This window comes from Haemaphysalis longicornis, unplaced genomic scaffold (assembly GCF_048455015.1).
Source record: "Haemaphysalis longicornis isolate Haplotype H1 unplaced genomic scaffold, Haemaphysalis longicornis Haplotype H1 scaffold_10, whole genome shotgun sequence".
In the NCBI taxonomy this organism is placed as follows: domain Eukaryota; kingdom Metazoa; phylum Arthropoda; class Arachnida; order Ixodida; family Ixodidae; genus Haemaphysalis; species Haemaphysalis longicornis.
In genome coordinates, this window is record NW_027526204.1 from 102,069,389 (window position 1) to 102,084,162 (window position 14,774).

A 14,774-nucleotide genomic window follows, 5' to 3' on the forward strand; every position below is an offset into this window, starting at 1 on the left:
CACGCCTACAAACATGTGGGTGTCCGTTTTCCTTCCCGCTCGTATGCGTCTTACTGGGCGTCTTTTAAACATCCTTGTCATTCAGCAACCCACACCCTAACCACTCGATTGAGGATTGAGGAGGACAGCTGACTAGCCGCATTGAGCCATTTAATTTCGACATCTAACTAATAGCCCGACTGGCATTTTATTGGTAGCGGCATGAAGCGTAGCTGTGCGTACAGGCCCCCCTTTTTCTAACCGCAAACAATGCACGCATAAACCAGCAAACGGTGATGGCGCATACTTAGGCGTGAAAGGCACTGCCGAAAATGTCGCTCAGAAGGCCTTCCAAGCTACGAAGTGTGGACCTAAGTCAGCGTTCCAACTGGGGGAGTTTCTCTTCTACCTTGAGGGATTCGCAGGTACTTGGCGAAGTGAATTTGAGTGGAAACGGTGACAGGGGGTTCGGTCGTTTTAGGGGGCAGCCGTTCGGCAGCCGTTAGCTGGGCTTCTCGGTAGCGGCATTTCTTAACGTCCGCGTAACCGAGTGAGACAAAGGAGCAGCGACAAAAAAAAAAGAAAACGTGGAGGAGCGTCTACCGAAAGGTGAAGTGGAGTACAACACGTGCGGCTACGGCGTCATCTCGACTGATTGATTGTAGGGTTTAACGCGCCGACGCAACGCAGGCGATGAGGCGCGCCGTGGTGGAGGACTCCGGATTAATTTTGACCACCTGGGGATCTTTAACGTGCGCCGAAATCTCGTACACACGGGCGTTTTTGCTTTTCGCCTCCATTAGAAAAGCGGCCGCCGCGGCCGGGAATCGAACCGGCGACCTCGTGCTCAGCAGCGCAACGCCTTAGCCACTGAGCCACCGCGGCGGGTACGGCGTCATCTCTCTCACTGCCTTTCGCTCACACGTTTCATGTGTCGCCACCAAGGAGCGCCATCCCCTTGACAATTCTCCAGAAGCTGTACCCTTATCCGCTAGTTCAAACCACATGACATATACGCGGGAGGTTCAAACACGATTTGGAACAAGCTAGCCGCCGCCGGCGGTGCACTGCGAGGTAGCAGCAGAGTATACATTGCACGCCGCCGTACGTTCGCTAATCACGCAGGCACTTCCTGAGATGCAGCATAAATGCGGCGTGACCGAGAAGACTCCAGCTCGCGCTGCGGACAACTTTCGTATTAGGGAGAGTAGTAATCGTCAGTGCATTTTTTCGTCCCCATCCGTGCTTCTGTTTATTTTTCGCAATCATCTGATAACCGCATACCGCCGTTAGCTGTCGACTGCGAAACTTGCCAAAAGGAGAGCAGTGGAGGCGAGGGGGAAATAGTTGTGAAAGTGGTGTCATAGATGGTGAGGAGGTGCCCCGGAGCGGCGACGAGTAAATCGATGACACCGGAATGAAACCTCGGGGGGTAAGACATATACTGCTTTGCAGTAAAGGGCTCCGCGAGCGAGCAGGCCACAACGGCGCCAGGACTAATGCCAGGAGTCAGCGGGACAACAAGTTAGGCGCACCCCTGAAAGGCGACCGCTGAAGAGAGCGGGGAATGACCCTAAGAGGGCGGTGGCGTCATCAATACCCGTCCTCCACAAAGGCGCACTGTCGTCGAGCTGGCGGCAGACCGGGGAGAAAGGAATTGCGCGCGCGTGCCGTGCGGCTGCGAGGGGCTTTGCGTGTGCTTTTGGCCAGATAATCGTCATTCATGGCAAGAAAAATCGCGGATCAAGCGATGGTTCGTGTTCGGCATGGAGTTCGTTCACGCGACCACTCGAACTCATTTTGCCCTGCATTTGGTGGTGTGAACGCAGAATCCTTACATCGCGTGCAAACTTCTCTTCGTTGTGAGAATGTAAAAAACGGAATCTTTCAAACAGTACATAAAGTACGTCCGGACATGAACTGTAGCAGCGACGTTCGCCTTGAACTCGCAAAGCATGTAAACACAGCGGTTGCACCCTCTATGTTCAAGCCAGTTGACACTCCTGCCTTCCGAGGGATCAAATAATTTCAAACACCGGACCAGCAAGAACGAACGCTAATTTATCAGTATTACACGCACGAGCGCTGGCCGTTCCATTCAGCATTCGCTGTAATTCTTTTTATAGCTTCGATCGCTCGCGCCGATCACCGAAGTAGTAGTCCGCAATCGCCGTTGCGTTAGCGCGAGGTCGCGTTCGCGCCGATCACCGAAGTAGTATAGTCCGCAATCGCCGCTGCGTTATCGCGAGGTAATTCTGGCATTTTGAGACAAGCAGGCAGTTCTTTGGTAACCCCTTTCATATCACACGGACATAATTTGTTGTTGTCATTGTTACATGAACGAATTTTACACGGATACGATTCGCTGCGCGCGCGGCACGCACACACGCGCGCGCGACACGCAATAAACAATAATACTTTGACTTCTAGCATTCTTACCTTTGCCCCTTGAACATCCTTGTTCCCACTTTGTGTGCAACATGGCACACAACAGTATGTAGGCATCCTGGACGACAGGAAACGATAGATCGCCGGGAACTCGCTGCAGTTCGATGCTCCAAATTTCCAGTTGAGCCCTTGAACATGGCTGTCGCGCTCGCGGTGGCCGCGAGAGGGCAGCAGATTTTGCATAAGGCCTATAACCTTTTAAAGGTGCGCGCCGTGAACCAGATTTTTACACCCTTTTCGGCCAGAAAATGTGTAAGAACGTTTAGTGTGTGGACTTGGGCTGGCTGTGCACTGAGAAGAAATGACAACCTGTGGACCACGAGGATAACAGAGTGGTTACCGAAAGAGGGGACTAGAAAAAAAGGAAAGGCCAAAAGCACGATGGACAGATAAGATAAGGGTATTAGGGAATAAAAAAATAAACTCGAGCAGCGCAGGACAGGAGTGGTTTGAGGTCCGTGAGAAAGGCCTTTGTCCTCCAATGTACCTGACTAAGCTGTTGGTGATGAACTGCTATATTGTATTTGGGCTTTAATGCGCAGCACTTTGGCAGCCTCGGCTGTGGTTTGGCGACGGCGACGTAACCGCGCAAGCGAAGACAGAAAGAAGACGGCGAAGAAAAGCGTGGCGAAAGTGTGAGAGCGAGGGAAGTATGCTGAGCCCCCACGAAACGCTTTAGGAGTGTCAAGTAAAAGTGTGAGGGGGGGGGTGGCACGGGCTGCAAAGGCAACATCTTTCTCGCTGGCTCCCCCTCACACTTTCGCCATGCACCGCCGCCTAAGTACGCCCTTACCCTCACACTTTCCCCAGCCGCTGTTCATCCGTTGGTGGTTCATCCGAACCAGGTGATATTTGCGTGGCAGGTTCAAACACGATTTGCAGCATAATGCTCGCCGGCGGCGGCAACGGGCTGCGAGATAACAGCAAAGTAGCGCGTGCCGCCGTGCGTTTGCTGATCACGCGACCGCTTGATGGAACGCAGCAGATATGCGCCGTGATTGAGAGGACTGCATTTCGCGCTGTGCGAAAATTTCGCAGTAGGTAGTACCGTAATCATCACTACTTTTTGTTCTTTCCCTTTGTGTTTGCCGCGAATTTCTCCTACAGGCAGACTGGCTGCATTCACACTACAGCGTCCCCACATCCAGAGCTCTCCTCCGCATGAACCCATTATATGCACGTGCCGCCACGTGCACCTGTCATGGTGCAGGCATCAGGCTAATGCTTCTTTCAATCTGTAAAAGTGGAGGTTTAGCGCTGTGTTTCGCTGATTAGCCTTACGCTCGGGCGACCAAGGTTAAGATCCAACACCAACCTAATTTATTTTGGCTTAATAGCGGCAGCCCTTTTGATATTATTCGTGTGGACGCCGACGACACCAAAGGACCACGATGACCGCTGTCACTTTTCGCATTTTATGAGGCACCTGAAACTGTCCCCTTAAAATACACCATACGTGAGGTCTCGGCGACGGCCGCAAATTCCAGTTATAGGTGATCAAAATTTCGAAACTTTTGACGAGAAAATGTTATCTCGTGAAGGTTTTAAGAGGAGGTTATTCTTATTGTCAAAAATGTGAAGGGAAAAGGTTTTCCATTGGCAAAGTTGCAAGTGAAGAATACACAGAGGAATATTCTGAGTTACAATGAATAACGCCAATCCATTTAACAATCTACAGGATTTGCAAAAGAATGCATTACGTATTAGTCCACCCTACAGTCATGAATGGTGCTTAAATTTATTATTTAAACTCTATAAAAATCCTTTGTATGCCAGCGTAAAACTAGGACTGCCTTCCGAGGAGCATGACTGGAGGTTCCGTAATCATTACAACTCATGCCTTTAGGTTGCTCTGGTTTGAAGGAAAAAATATTTTGTGTGCAAGATTTAGAATTTTGTGTAATGTTGAGAAATACGTACCAGGAGGACGTACTAGTTTATTATTCTAGACTTTCATGGAAGTTTTAATAGGGGTATTCCAGTGGAGTTCTTAAATAGATTGGGCGAAATATCTACGCCTAAACAAATGTAGGAGCTAAAAGATTTCACATGAGCTCGCTGAAGGTTATACGTTAATGATCCAGTAGCACGTGACCACAGTCGTGGAAGCACTTTAAATTTAAATTTTCTGATGTTATTCATGCTTCCTTCATTGTGCCCGCTGGTGCACTACTTGAATGTAACCATATTGAAGGTTTTTTTGCGATCATAGTTAGTTGCTCGTAACAATTATATAGCTATCAGCGAAACCACCAGTTATGGAACTGAATATCTTAATTGAAGTGGAAGAGCTTGGCTCATCAATATTAGCCACCACCACAGTGAATAAGCTCAATGAAGCATATTGCTAAACAGTTCTGCAAAGTCATTTATTTTCAACGTACATAAAGTTCGGCATTGCGACGCTTGAAGGTTCCACCAGCCTTGCCAAGATTCTTATAATCTTCATTTGGTGCTTCACTGCTTTTATCAGCAACTCGGCAGTTCAGTAGTAGGACGTTGGCTTACACACTTCATACCCGGGTACTTTTCCGTATAGGCTACAGGGCCCTTCAAGTTAGAAGTAAAATTTCCTTCAAAGCAGCGTACTGAAACACAGATATTTATTAGGTAATAATTAGTTGAAATTTACAAGTAATAAACCACTTACCAATACAAAAGTAGTATGCCGGCAGTTAAATGTTCAACTCGCGCACAATCATATAGTTGCATTAAGTCGGTTCAACCGAGCTCAACCGAGAAGTCCTGTTTTGTTCTTTTCCCTGGGAACAGGCAACGGTCCATCCGTGTTAATTTAACACTGGGCAGCCTGTCTATGCGTCAAGCCACTCACGTGCGGTTCCTTGGTGTCACCCTCGACAGCAGACTGTATTGGCGACGGGCAGTCGACATGACTGTTTCAGCTCTGCTTCCCCGTGTGAACCTTTCGCGGAAGATTGCTGGAGCTAAGTGGGGGAATCACGCGGCGTCGATGATTAAGCTGCACTCAGCTCTGATTGTGAGTCGCATTCTTTACCACTTGCCTCTGATCTGCCCTTCAGAATCCCAGTATGAGGGCCTCGAAGCGTTGTATAGGAAAGGGCTGAGGATAGCAATTGGAGTTCCTCAGGGAGCGGCAAACGAGAAGGTAATACGGCAGAGCCAGTCTGCTACACTCTGCTTGATGGCGTCACAGAGGTTACTGACGCAGGTAACGCGTCTTGGGGAAACTAGTGCTGGAAGAGCAATAATAGGGCGGCTTCGATCAAAGACGGCCTCTCATGTGCACACTGCTCTTAACACTCTGAGAATTTTGTGCCATCAGTGGCCGGGGAAACTTCCCATCTCAATGCCGCCGTGGTCTTACGAAAGCCTGCAGTGTCAGCTACCTGTTCCTCACATCAGAGTCAAGCGAAACATGCCAGTGGAAGCAGCCAGATTTCTGGTCCTTGAACATTGGGAGAACACTTATCCCAATCACCTTCAAATTTTTACGGATGACTCAGTCGATCCGTACAGAGGGGTTAGTGCAGCGGCGTATATCATTACTGTGTCCCAGGTTTCCTGGGCAGCACGCCTGGATCATGTGGTGTCCTCCACCGAATCCGAGTGCATTGCCATCGCGGCTGCTTTGAGAAAACGAGTGGCCAATTGGGCAGTGTAAAAACGACGTCGGTTTGGAAACGCACGTACGTGCTTACTCTACAAAATATTGAGGCGATTCTTTAGTCATTCGATCACATATTTTAGACTCTAATAAGTACCAAGACATGTTGCCGCAGAACGCAGAAAGTCAGACGGCTTCATCCCAAAGCGATGCTGTAGCGCAAAATATCGCAGCAGACGACGCGCGTCACCGCTTTTTCTTTCAGACGTCACAGAGAAGCGAGGCATCATGGGCCCTCACGTTCGCGCGGTGTAACGAGGTGGACGAAACGAGGGAAAATCGTGGCGCGGGCGAAAATGCGATGTTTTGTTTCGCAATACCACCACTAATTCTCGTCGCTTTAACAAAGTTCTTGTATGAGGTGATTACTAGGATATTGAGTTACCTGAAAATGTCAACACCCATGTATCTGTGAAACCTCTTTCGGGGCCCCTTGAATTAAGCGTAAAGTAATCCCATTGCATTACTGCGCTACTGAGTCAATTCACGAAAAGCTTTGCTGTTCGCAGTAGAATGCATTTCACCAGAACCCACTTGTATAGCTAATAACGTTCTGAAAACCGCCCTACACCAGTGCGTGCCCTTCACGAACAGATATCACTGAAAGAGCTGTAGATCTGTTCACCTTTGACTAAAACACACAAGCCCGCAGTGGTATAGCTAAGATTAGTATCGATTGTTCGTTTCCGGCAACTTTAAACCATGACGAATAATTGCTTAAACCATGTTTTTTTATTTATTTATTTATTTGTTTGTTTATTTATTTGGTTAGTTAGTTATTATAGTACCCCTAGGGCCTTTACGGCGTTACAGAGGGTGTGGGTACAGTGCATGAAACAGGTAACTATGTAGAAGTAGGGGCAGTTAGTGGACAAAAAATTCACAAACAAGGTTTCTGCATTAGATATTCATAAACTGCATTCTTGAATGATGCAGGATCTCCAATTGACCCAATGTGGTTGGGAAGGTGGTTAAATTCTTCAGACGTTTTGGGCAGAAATGAATCGGAGAATGCGTTTGTGTGGCCATATCGAACGGCAACCTTGAACTGATGGTCGATGCGGGATGAGATTTACGTGGGTCGTGAAAAAAGGCCGCGTCTCATAGATGGGCCGTGAAAGAAGATTTTGTGAAACAGAAGGTCGCGAAGTTTTTCGGCGATTGTGTAAACTTGGTAGAACCAGGTTATTTTTATTAGTGAATCACTGGAGATACAGGAGTAGTCGGAAACTATAAACTGAGCTGAGCGATTTCGTACAGATTCTAGAAGAGAAATTGGGTTTTGTTGTGCAGGGTCCCTATTGCCGAAGCACACTCTAGTTTAGTCGAATTAGTGTCCGATAAAGCGTTAGGCTAAGGGAGGATGGGGCATGAGAGAAATAACGGCGAATATACCCTAAGGAACTATTTGCGCTGCTGTAGACATAATTAATGTGTGTGTGCCATGTTAAATCATTGCTGTTGAGAACACCAAGATCCTCGCATGAAGTACGCATTCAAGAATGGCTCCACTAATGTTGCAATTAAAGGGGTGCTGGGAATAAAATTTGCGTGTAATGGTCGTGCTTCTGCATTTGTTTGTGTTAAGTGTCATGTGCCATTTGCTGCGCCGTTTTGAGACAGTGTCGAGATCTGCTTGTAAATTAATGTTATCCGCTTGATCATAAATTTCGCGAAAAATAACGCTATTATCAGCGAACTCTTTTATGGAGGAGTTTATACCATTAGGAAGGTCCTTAATAAATATTAAAAATAGCACACGAGCTGATACGGAACCTTGGGTAAACACAATTTAACATCATCAATATGAAATGCATTCGATAGTAGTCACAAATTGTGTACGATTGGTTAGAAAGTCAATGAGAGCTTGCTATTTACTATCTACTTCCATCCACTTAAATACATTAGGGTCAAGGTTTAGGGAACTGAGCTTAAGGAATAATAATTGATGAGACATTTTGTCAAACGCTTTATGAAAATCTACAAAGATGCAATCAACAGATTAACCGCGATCCAGAACTGATGCAATGTCGTGTGTGAATGTTAGAAGCTGCGTTTTTCTTGAGCAATTTTGCGACAGTCATGCTGAAACGAGCTGAATAATGAGTATTATTCGAGGAATGATACAAGGTTAGAATAAATTACGTGCTAAGTTTACCAGAAATACCAGCTAACGATATTGGCAGGCAATTTAAGGGAGAGCTCGGGTTAGCAGATTGGAATGCAGGGACGACCTTCTCCACCTTCCAATCAATCGGCACAGCACGCACTCAAGGGATCGAAAAACATATGACAGGATTATTGACTGATTACTCCCTGAGGATTATTCCCTGAAAAGGAACCGCACAGCCTTAGAAAATTTCCTAGTATCTCATCAAGCTAACACCGCGGACATCATTTTTTTGTTCCCTTATTAGGCTTGTAATACGTTCTTGGCCCGAACATATTTTCATGGCATCAGCGAGTTGTGTAAAGCTTGATATTGTGTATTGTCCCTTACAAAATTTAAATTGAATCTGCACCGATGCTTGCTTATGTGAAATTTTCACTTACAATGTGGTAGGCAGGGGCAAACTTCGTCATAAATGTCACGGTCGTTCGTTTTGGTGCAGTTAGCCTCAATGTTGCCAAGTTTAGTGCATTTAGGTGGTTCGTCGTCAGTTGTTTTCAGGCAGCATGTTGAGTTACATTCAGATGATTTTGTACAATTGTCTCCATCGCGCTTCTTTCCCTATAAAGAGTTTGCAGAAATGAACGTGGCATGTTAAGAGAAGCCGAAATAACACCAGCATAGATCAAGTATACCCTAATTGCAAATCTTGGGAGTAAGCCAGAATCATATCTATCATTCACTAGTGCCCGACGACTATTTTGCGCCGAACACCAACTGAAAACAAACTTTTGGCGAAAACGTCACCTCGGAACCGGCTTGAGGACCCCATATCTACTCAATCGTTCACCATTTCCTTTCGCTGTGGTTCATGCTTCTTACAACAACGTTAGGATTCCATTTAATACTACACTGTTGTTAAATGTACCGTCACGATGTGTACACCACTTCCTTACTTCGAAGCACAGCAATCTGTGCCGACAGTGATCACTAGAGAAGACAATTCGCTTGTGTACTGGGGAAAATTGGGCATTCAAACTTAATACTAAACTTTAGCAAGCCCTTTGTACAAAACACTATTAGCCGAGAAAATGCACTTGCAATGCACCTCTGTTTTAGAGCTATCATGTGAACAGACCTAAAACCAAAAACGAGCAAGTTCCCATTAGTTATACCAGTATTCCATCAGCCTCCCTTCACCTTTTTTTTTGAGATGGAACACTTGCCTTAAAATTTGGCAACTACTCCATCTGAAAAAAAAATTGTAAAGGGGCAGTCTATTGCAGTCGGCGTGGCAGCAGCCGAAAGTTGGGACGTGAGAATATAACGGCATCATGTGCGCTGCGCACGGCGTGACCTTATTTAAGATCAGTGTGAAGAGCGAAAAGCATAGCCACAAGATTTCAGCCTGCAATTCGAAATGGTCTGTCTTATCGTAGCCTAAGGATTTCGCCTATGTTTATAGAAAGGTAGCCTTTTTAAGCTAGGTAGATGCGAAAATTCTGGTCTGTTATTACGTCACCCCAAAACATTCAGAAATGTTGCTAGCGGGCCTGCTCAGTAGTGTGTTACTAACTCACTTCGAAATGGTGCGTTAGTAATTGGTGAGAGAGGGAAAGGTAGAGTGGAAAATGTAGAAGAAAAGTTGTAATATAGAGAATGAGGCGTAAAGAAGATGCAGAAAAGACAGGATGTGATAAAGACAGTAGCGGAAATAGCAGGGAAGGAGGCAGAATTGAAGGGAAGCTAACCATGGTGATGTTGCAGGTGGGAGGCAGGAATACGAGTATAGCGGAAGCGAGAGAAAGAAGGGGCGAATAGGGTAAACAGTACTCAGCAGAAGATAAGGTTGAGGTAAAGAAAGAGGCACAGGGCAGTGTGAAGAAAGTGAAACAAGAAGAGAACAAAGAGGGAAGGTCTCTGAAGGGAACGAAGTTCAAGGAGAGTACAATTAGTGTGGCGAACATGAGAAGGCAGAAAAAAAAATTTCTCCCACCTCCCCTCGCGGGAACCCCTTAGTAGATGCGACGCATAGGGGGTTCCGTTGTTGTTTCCGTTTGGTTGATTCTCCCATCGGGTAAAAATTGCCGTGAAGCCCCTTACGCGCCTATGACGCAACGTGGCGCGGCTATGACCCAACGCAATCCAACACAATCCATTTTAATCCAATCCAATTCAAATCCAATCCAAACCAATCCAATCCAATCCAAGCCAAGCCAAGCCAAGCCAAGCCAAGCCAATCCAATCCAATCCAATCCAATGCCGCTCGCGAGAGAGTGTTCGCTATCGGAGAGGAGAGGGGGTGAGCGATGGAGAGCGCAGCTCGCGCGGTGAGGAGAATGGGGGAGGGGTGTGGACGGACAACAACAACGCCGTATGGAGGGACAAGGCGAGTGAACGAGATGCAGTCGCATCTAAAAGGAAGATTTTGTGATGTACGCGTGTTTCGATTATTCATACGATGGTCAGAGAAGTCCAGTGGATAGGCGAAGAGGAGGAAGACGGTTTGATAGCGAGACAAGGCAAGGATAGAAAACGACGAGAAAAACGAAGGAAGCTCACATTAACGCGTAAGACTTGAAGGTAGCGAAGCTATACGCAACCTTCCATACCGTCATGAAGGTTCAAATCCACAGCTGAAGAGTATTTGCTGCTTCTTCGCTGCCACAACGACCATTACTCCATCACTGTTGCTATACGTGTAGGGCTTCTTTTTCATATTTTGGGATGTGATAATCTCGTGTAAGGTTTCTTTTTAATACTTAGGGATGTGTAAATCATTGTAAATCGCCTTGGAGGGTCGTACGCTTTGACGTGTCTCTATCGTTCCACGCAAATGTTGCCACTATTACAGCGAACGCTGGAGCATTTCTCGTTCCGAGAAAGTGTTGCCCTGGTTGCGGTGAACGCTGGACTTTCTTTTGGACAATCCGGGTCAACACCCCAAGTGGGTATGCATGGCTTGACAAACGGGCGCCGAGGACAGTGGGCGGTCGCCGCGAGGCACGCACACACGAGCGCTCGGCATTTTTTTGGTTTAATACCTGCCGGGCGCTCGCAGCAATCTCGGCCAATCTCTCTAAGTGGGTATGCTTGGTTAGACAAACATGCGCAGGGGATGCTGGGTGGTCGCGCCAGGCATGCACAGAAGAGCGATAGGCATTATCTTGGTTTAGTTAACTCCCGGGCGGTCACCGCGAGGGCCGCACTAGCGTGCGCGCGCTCAGCAATTTCTTGGTATTTTTAGCTGCAGACACGGAAAGTTACAATTTGGTGAACACCTTCGCTGTTAGAAATTTTAAATTGGGGTGGTGCCGGGGAGAGAGCGAAGCTGATTGGCAACGTGGGTCTAGACGACTGGGAATACAAAAAAAGTTCATATCCATATTACCAGAGTAAAATAAAATACTAGTATCACTTTAAAACAGGAGGGACAGCAGTGCAGGAGAGACAGGAAGGGGGATAAGTTTTGCTGGCAGAAGTTGTAGGATATCTGATTTGGCACGGCCAAAACATTATCGCCCTTCGGTGTACATTTGCGAGAAGTCGATATGCAGGCATTTTTTGTTCCTGTGCCCTACCAGAAGAATCCGCCGTCATATATTTCACTGGACTGACTGACGATCTGACGCTTCCAAACTGATGACTGACGCCGTAGCAACGCAAAACGGAGACCCAGCTACTAGACTGTGCATTCAAAAAGTTTATTTCACGAACATACATAACAGTGCTGTGCGTAAGGAATCTTTAGCCCTGAACCGTTTTGAAGTCGCAAACTCTAATTTATGAGAATTTACATACACCTGCATGAAGATCGCCGTTCTCCTTACCTTAACCGAGGAGATTGCTTGTGCTTATGCGTGTCTACAATTTTGAGTAACAGCTCCTCGAACTTGCGGTCCACGCCGCGATGGCTAATAGGCGCGTTTAGAGTTGCATTCTGATTTTCCAATGCTAAGAAAATATTACTTGGCATACACAGAAGCACACCCAATTGTTCTGGCGGGTGGTAGGAATAACAGACTACGCGGCATGGTAAACGTCGAAGTTGACATCGTTATTTTGGAAAGAAACCGTTGAATATTAGAAATGGGGCTCCAGGCATAGGTTCACATAAAGCAGGAGCGTCGGGGAAATGCAAAGGAACCCCGCACGGGGCACCTTGAGCAATCTTGGTGACGGTACTGGCGATACCGCGGACCCCGAGCCCCCAAACATACGCTGGATCCAACCGTGGCAATGTGTTTATAGGTGAAGGGTTAGAAACCACGAACGGTGGCCGTCGGAGCCCAGGTCAAGCTCCGGCGGATGGGCTCCCTGTCTGTTTACCAGACAGGGAGCTCCGGGACCTCCTCAGCTATCAGGGTAAGGTTGTGGAAGAAAGTACCCCCGTCCCCTGCTTCTATACTATGATATATGGCATTTTCTAAACCCCCCCCCCAGACGTGATCGGCCCCCGAAAAGGGGCCGCACCGAAGTTCCATTCCCACCTCTGTCAGCAACTGTCTCTTCAACAAACGGGGATAACTATTCTCGTTTTCTTGTCATCGAATCAGCTGACCCAACGAGACCCGTCGCTTCACTGTCGGTATTCCTTGTCTCGAAATTTCTGCAAAGCACATTAGGTGAAAAGTATGAGGCCAAAAAGCTCAGGACAGGAGAAATCCTTGTCGAACTCAACACTGAAAAACAATCCCGCACACTTCTTGCCCAAACTCGCATCCATGATCTGGACATCAGGGTCACGCCCCACAGGAGCCTAAACAGCTGCCAGGGTGTGATTTCTGAGACAGATCTCCTGACGGAAACAGATGCTGACCTTCTTGAAGGGTTAAAGGACCAGGGCGTCACAGCCGTGCGCCGCATCACGATGCGCAGGGACGATAAGATAATCCCCACCAAGCACATTATCCTGACCTTCGACAGATCGACACTTCCGCAGTACATAAATGCAGGCTACATCCGATGCTCTATTCGCCCGTACATACCGAACCCGCGCCGCTGCTTTAAGTGCCAGCGGTTCGGGCACAGCACAACCTCTTGCCGCGGCAAAACAACCTGTGCGAAATGTGCAGCGCAGGACCACCCCACCGACAATTGCAATTCTGATAACCTCACTTGCGCAAACTGCAGGGGCCCACATGCGGCCTACTCCAGGAAGTGCGAGAAATTTCATCTTGAAAAGAAAATAATCAACGTGAAAGTGACAGAGAACATCACCTACCCAGAGGCGCGGAAGAGGGTTGCCTCTTTCCCTCTGGGGAGGTACGCCGACGCAGCTCGCCGGGGGGCGGAGCGGCGTCTGGTTTCCACAGGGACCCAGTTCAGCGAGTCTGACCTGGTCCCTCCTCCGCCCCCCCCTGGGTTGCCTCTGGCATCCCAACCCGCCACCACGCCGCTTGCTGAGGCAGCAGCGGTTGTGGTGGCAACATCTTCCGTCGGGACCGGTGCCGCTCCCACCTCTGTCTCCCAACCCTCCAGTGCGTTGGAGGGTACTGAGGTGATGGACACCACGGGCCCCGCACCGGCTCCCACTGCCACCGCACCGCCCGTGCCACCTCTGGCGCCCCGGACGCCCTCGGCGGTGGCGGCTCAAACGAAGGGCTCCCGAGGGGGGGCCAAGTCCGGGGGGCCCGGTCCGTCGGCCACCCCTCGGACATCCGACGACGAGATGGATGTCGGGGCGTTCTTGCCGGCGGTGCACCGCAAGGAACGCGTCCCGACGCCAAAGCCTCCCGACAAGCCAAAAAAGGCGAGAGTCACAGCCCCGAAAGACGACACATAAAAACACACACACTCCAGTAGCTCTCACACTAAATAATGGGAAGAGAAAACATAATTCAATGGAACTGTAGAGGCCTTCTTAAAAATCTTGACGATGTATACGAAATACTGCATGCTAATCAGCCAAGTGTAATGTGTGTTCAGGAAACACATTTGAATTCTAAACACACAAATTTCTTGAATAGTTACATGGTCTTCAGAAAGGACAGGGTTGGCTGCACACACTCTTCTGGCGGTGTGGCCATAATCGCCCGCAAATCCTTAGCATGCCACCCTGTCACCTTGAACACCGTCCTTGAGGCTGTAGCAATACGCTTAATAATATTTAATAGGTTGATAACGGTATGCTCCATATACATTCCTCCTGATGTTACACTTTTGAGTTCTGACTTCGAGGCGCTGGTTGACCAGCTGCCCGAACCATACATCCTGACAGGCGACCTTAATGCTCACAACACTCTTTGGGGCTCTTCTCGCACGGATGCCCGAGGTCGCCTTATAGAAAAGTTCCTTACATCTTCAGGAGCATGCCTTTTCAACAATAAACAGCCTACATACCATAACATAGGACACAACACATACTCATGTCTTGACTTGGCGATTGGCTCCGCAGTTCTCTTTCCTCTTCTCGAGTGGGGTGTGGGCACTGACCCATACGGTAGTGACCACTTCCCCACCTCACTCACATACATAGGTAAAGGCCCATGCAGTCCATCTTCCCATAATAGGTTCAATGAAGCACGAGCTAACTGGAATACATTTACAGAGACATCCAAACTACACCACACATCCATAGGACACCTACAC

General features: G+C 48.0%; 1 long non-coding RNA gene across 1 annotated transcript in view; it reads right to left on the minus strand.

The window, feature by feature from the left end:
- Positions 1-4,790: 4,790 nt before the first annotated feature.
- The window catches only part of LOC144157879 (uncharacterized), a 31,500-nt gene continuing 21,516 nt past the window's right edge, over positions 4,791-14,774 (minus strand). The window contains exons 2-3 of the long non-coding RNA XR_013319898.1: positions 8,627-8,804; positions 4,791-5,015 (exon numbers count right to left, since the gene is read on the minus strand). This is a non-coding gene — a long non-coding RNA (uncharacterized LOC144157879). The remainder of the gene's footprint in view (positions 5,016-8,626; positions 8,805-14,774) is intronic.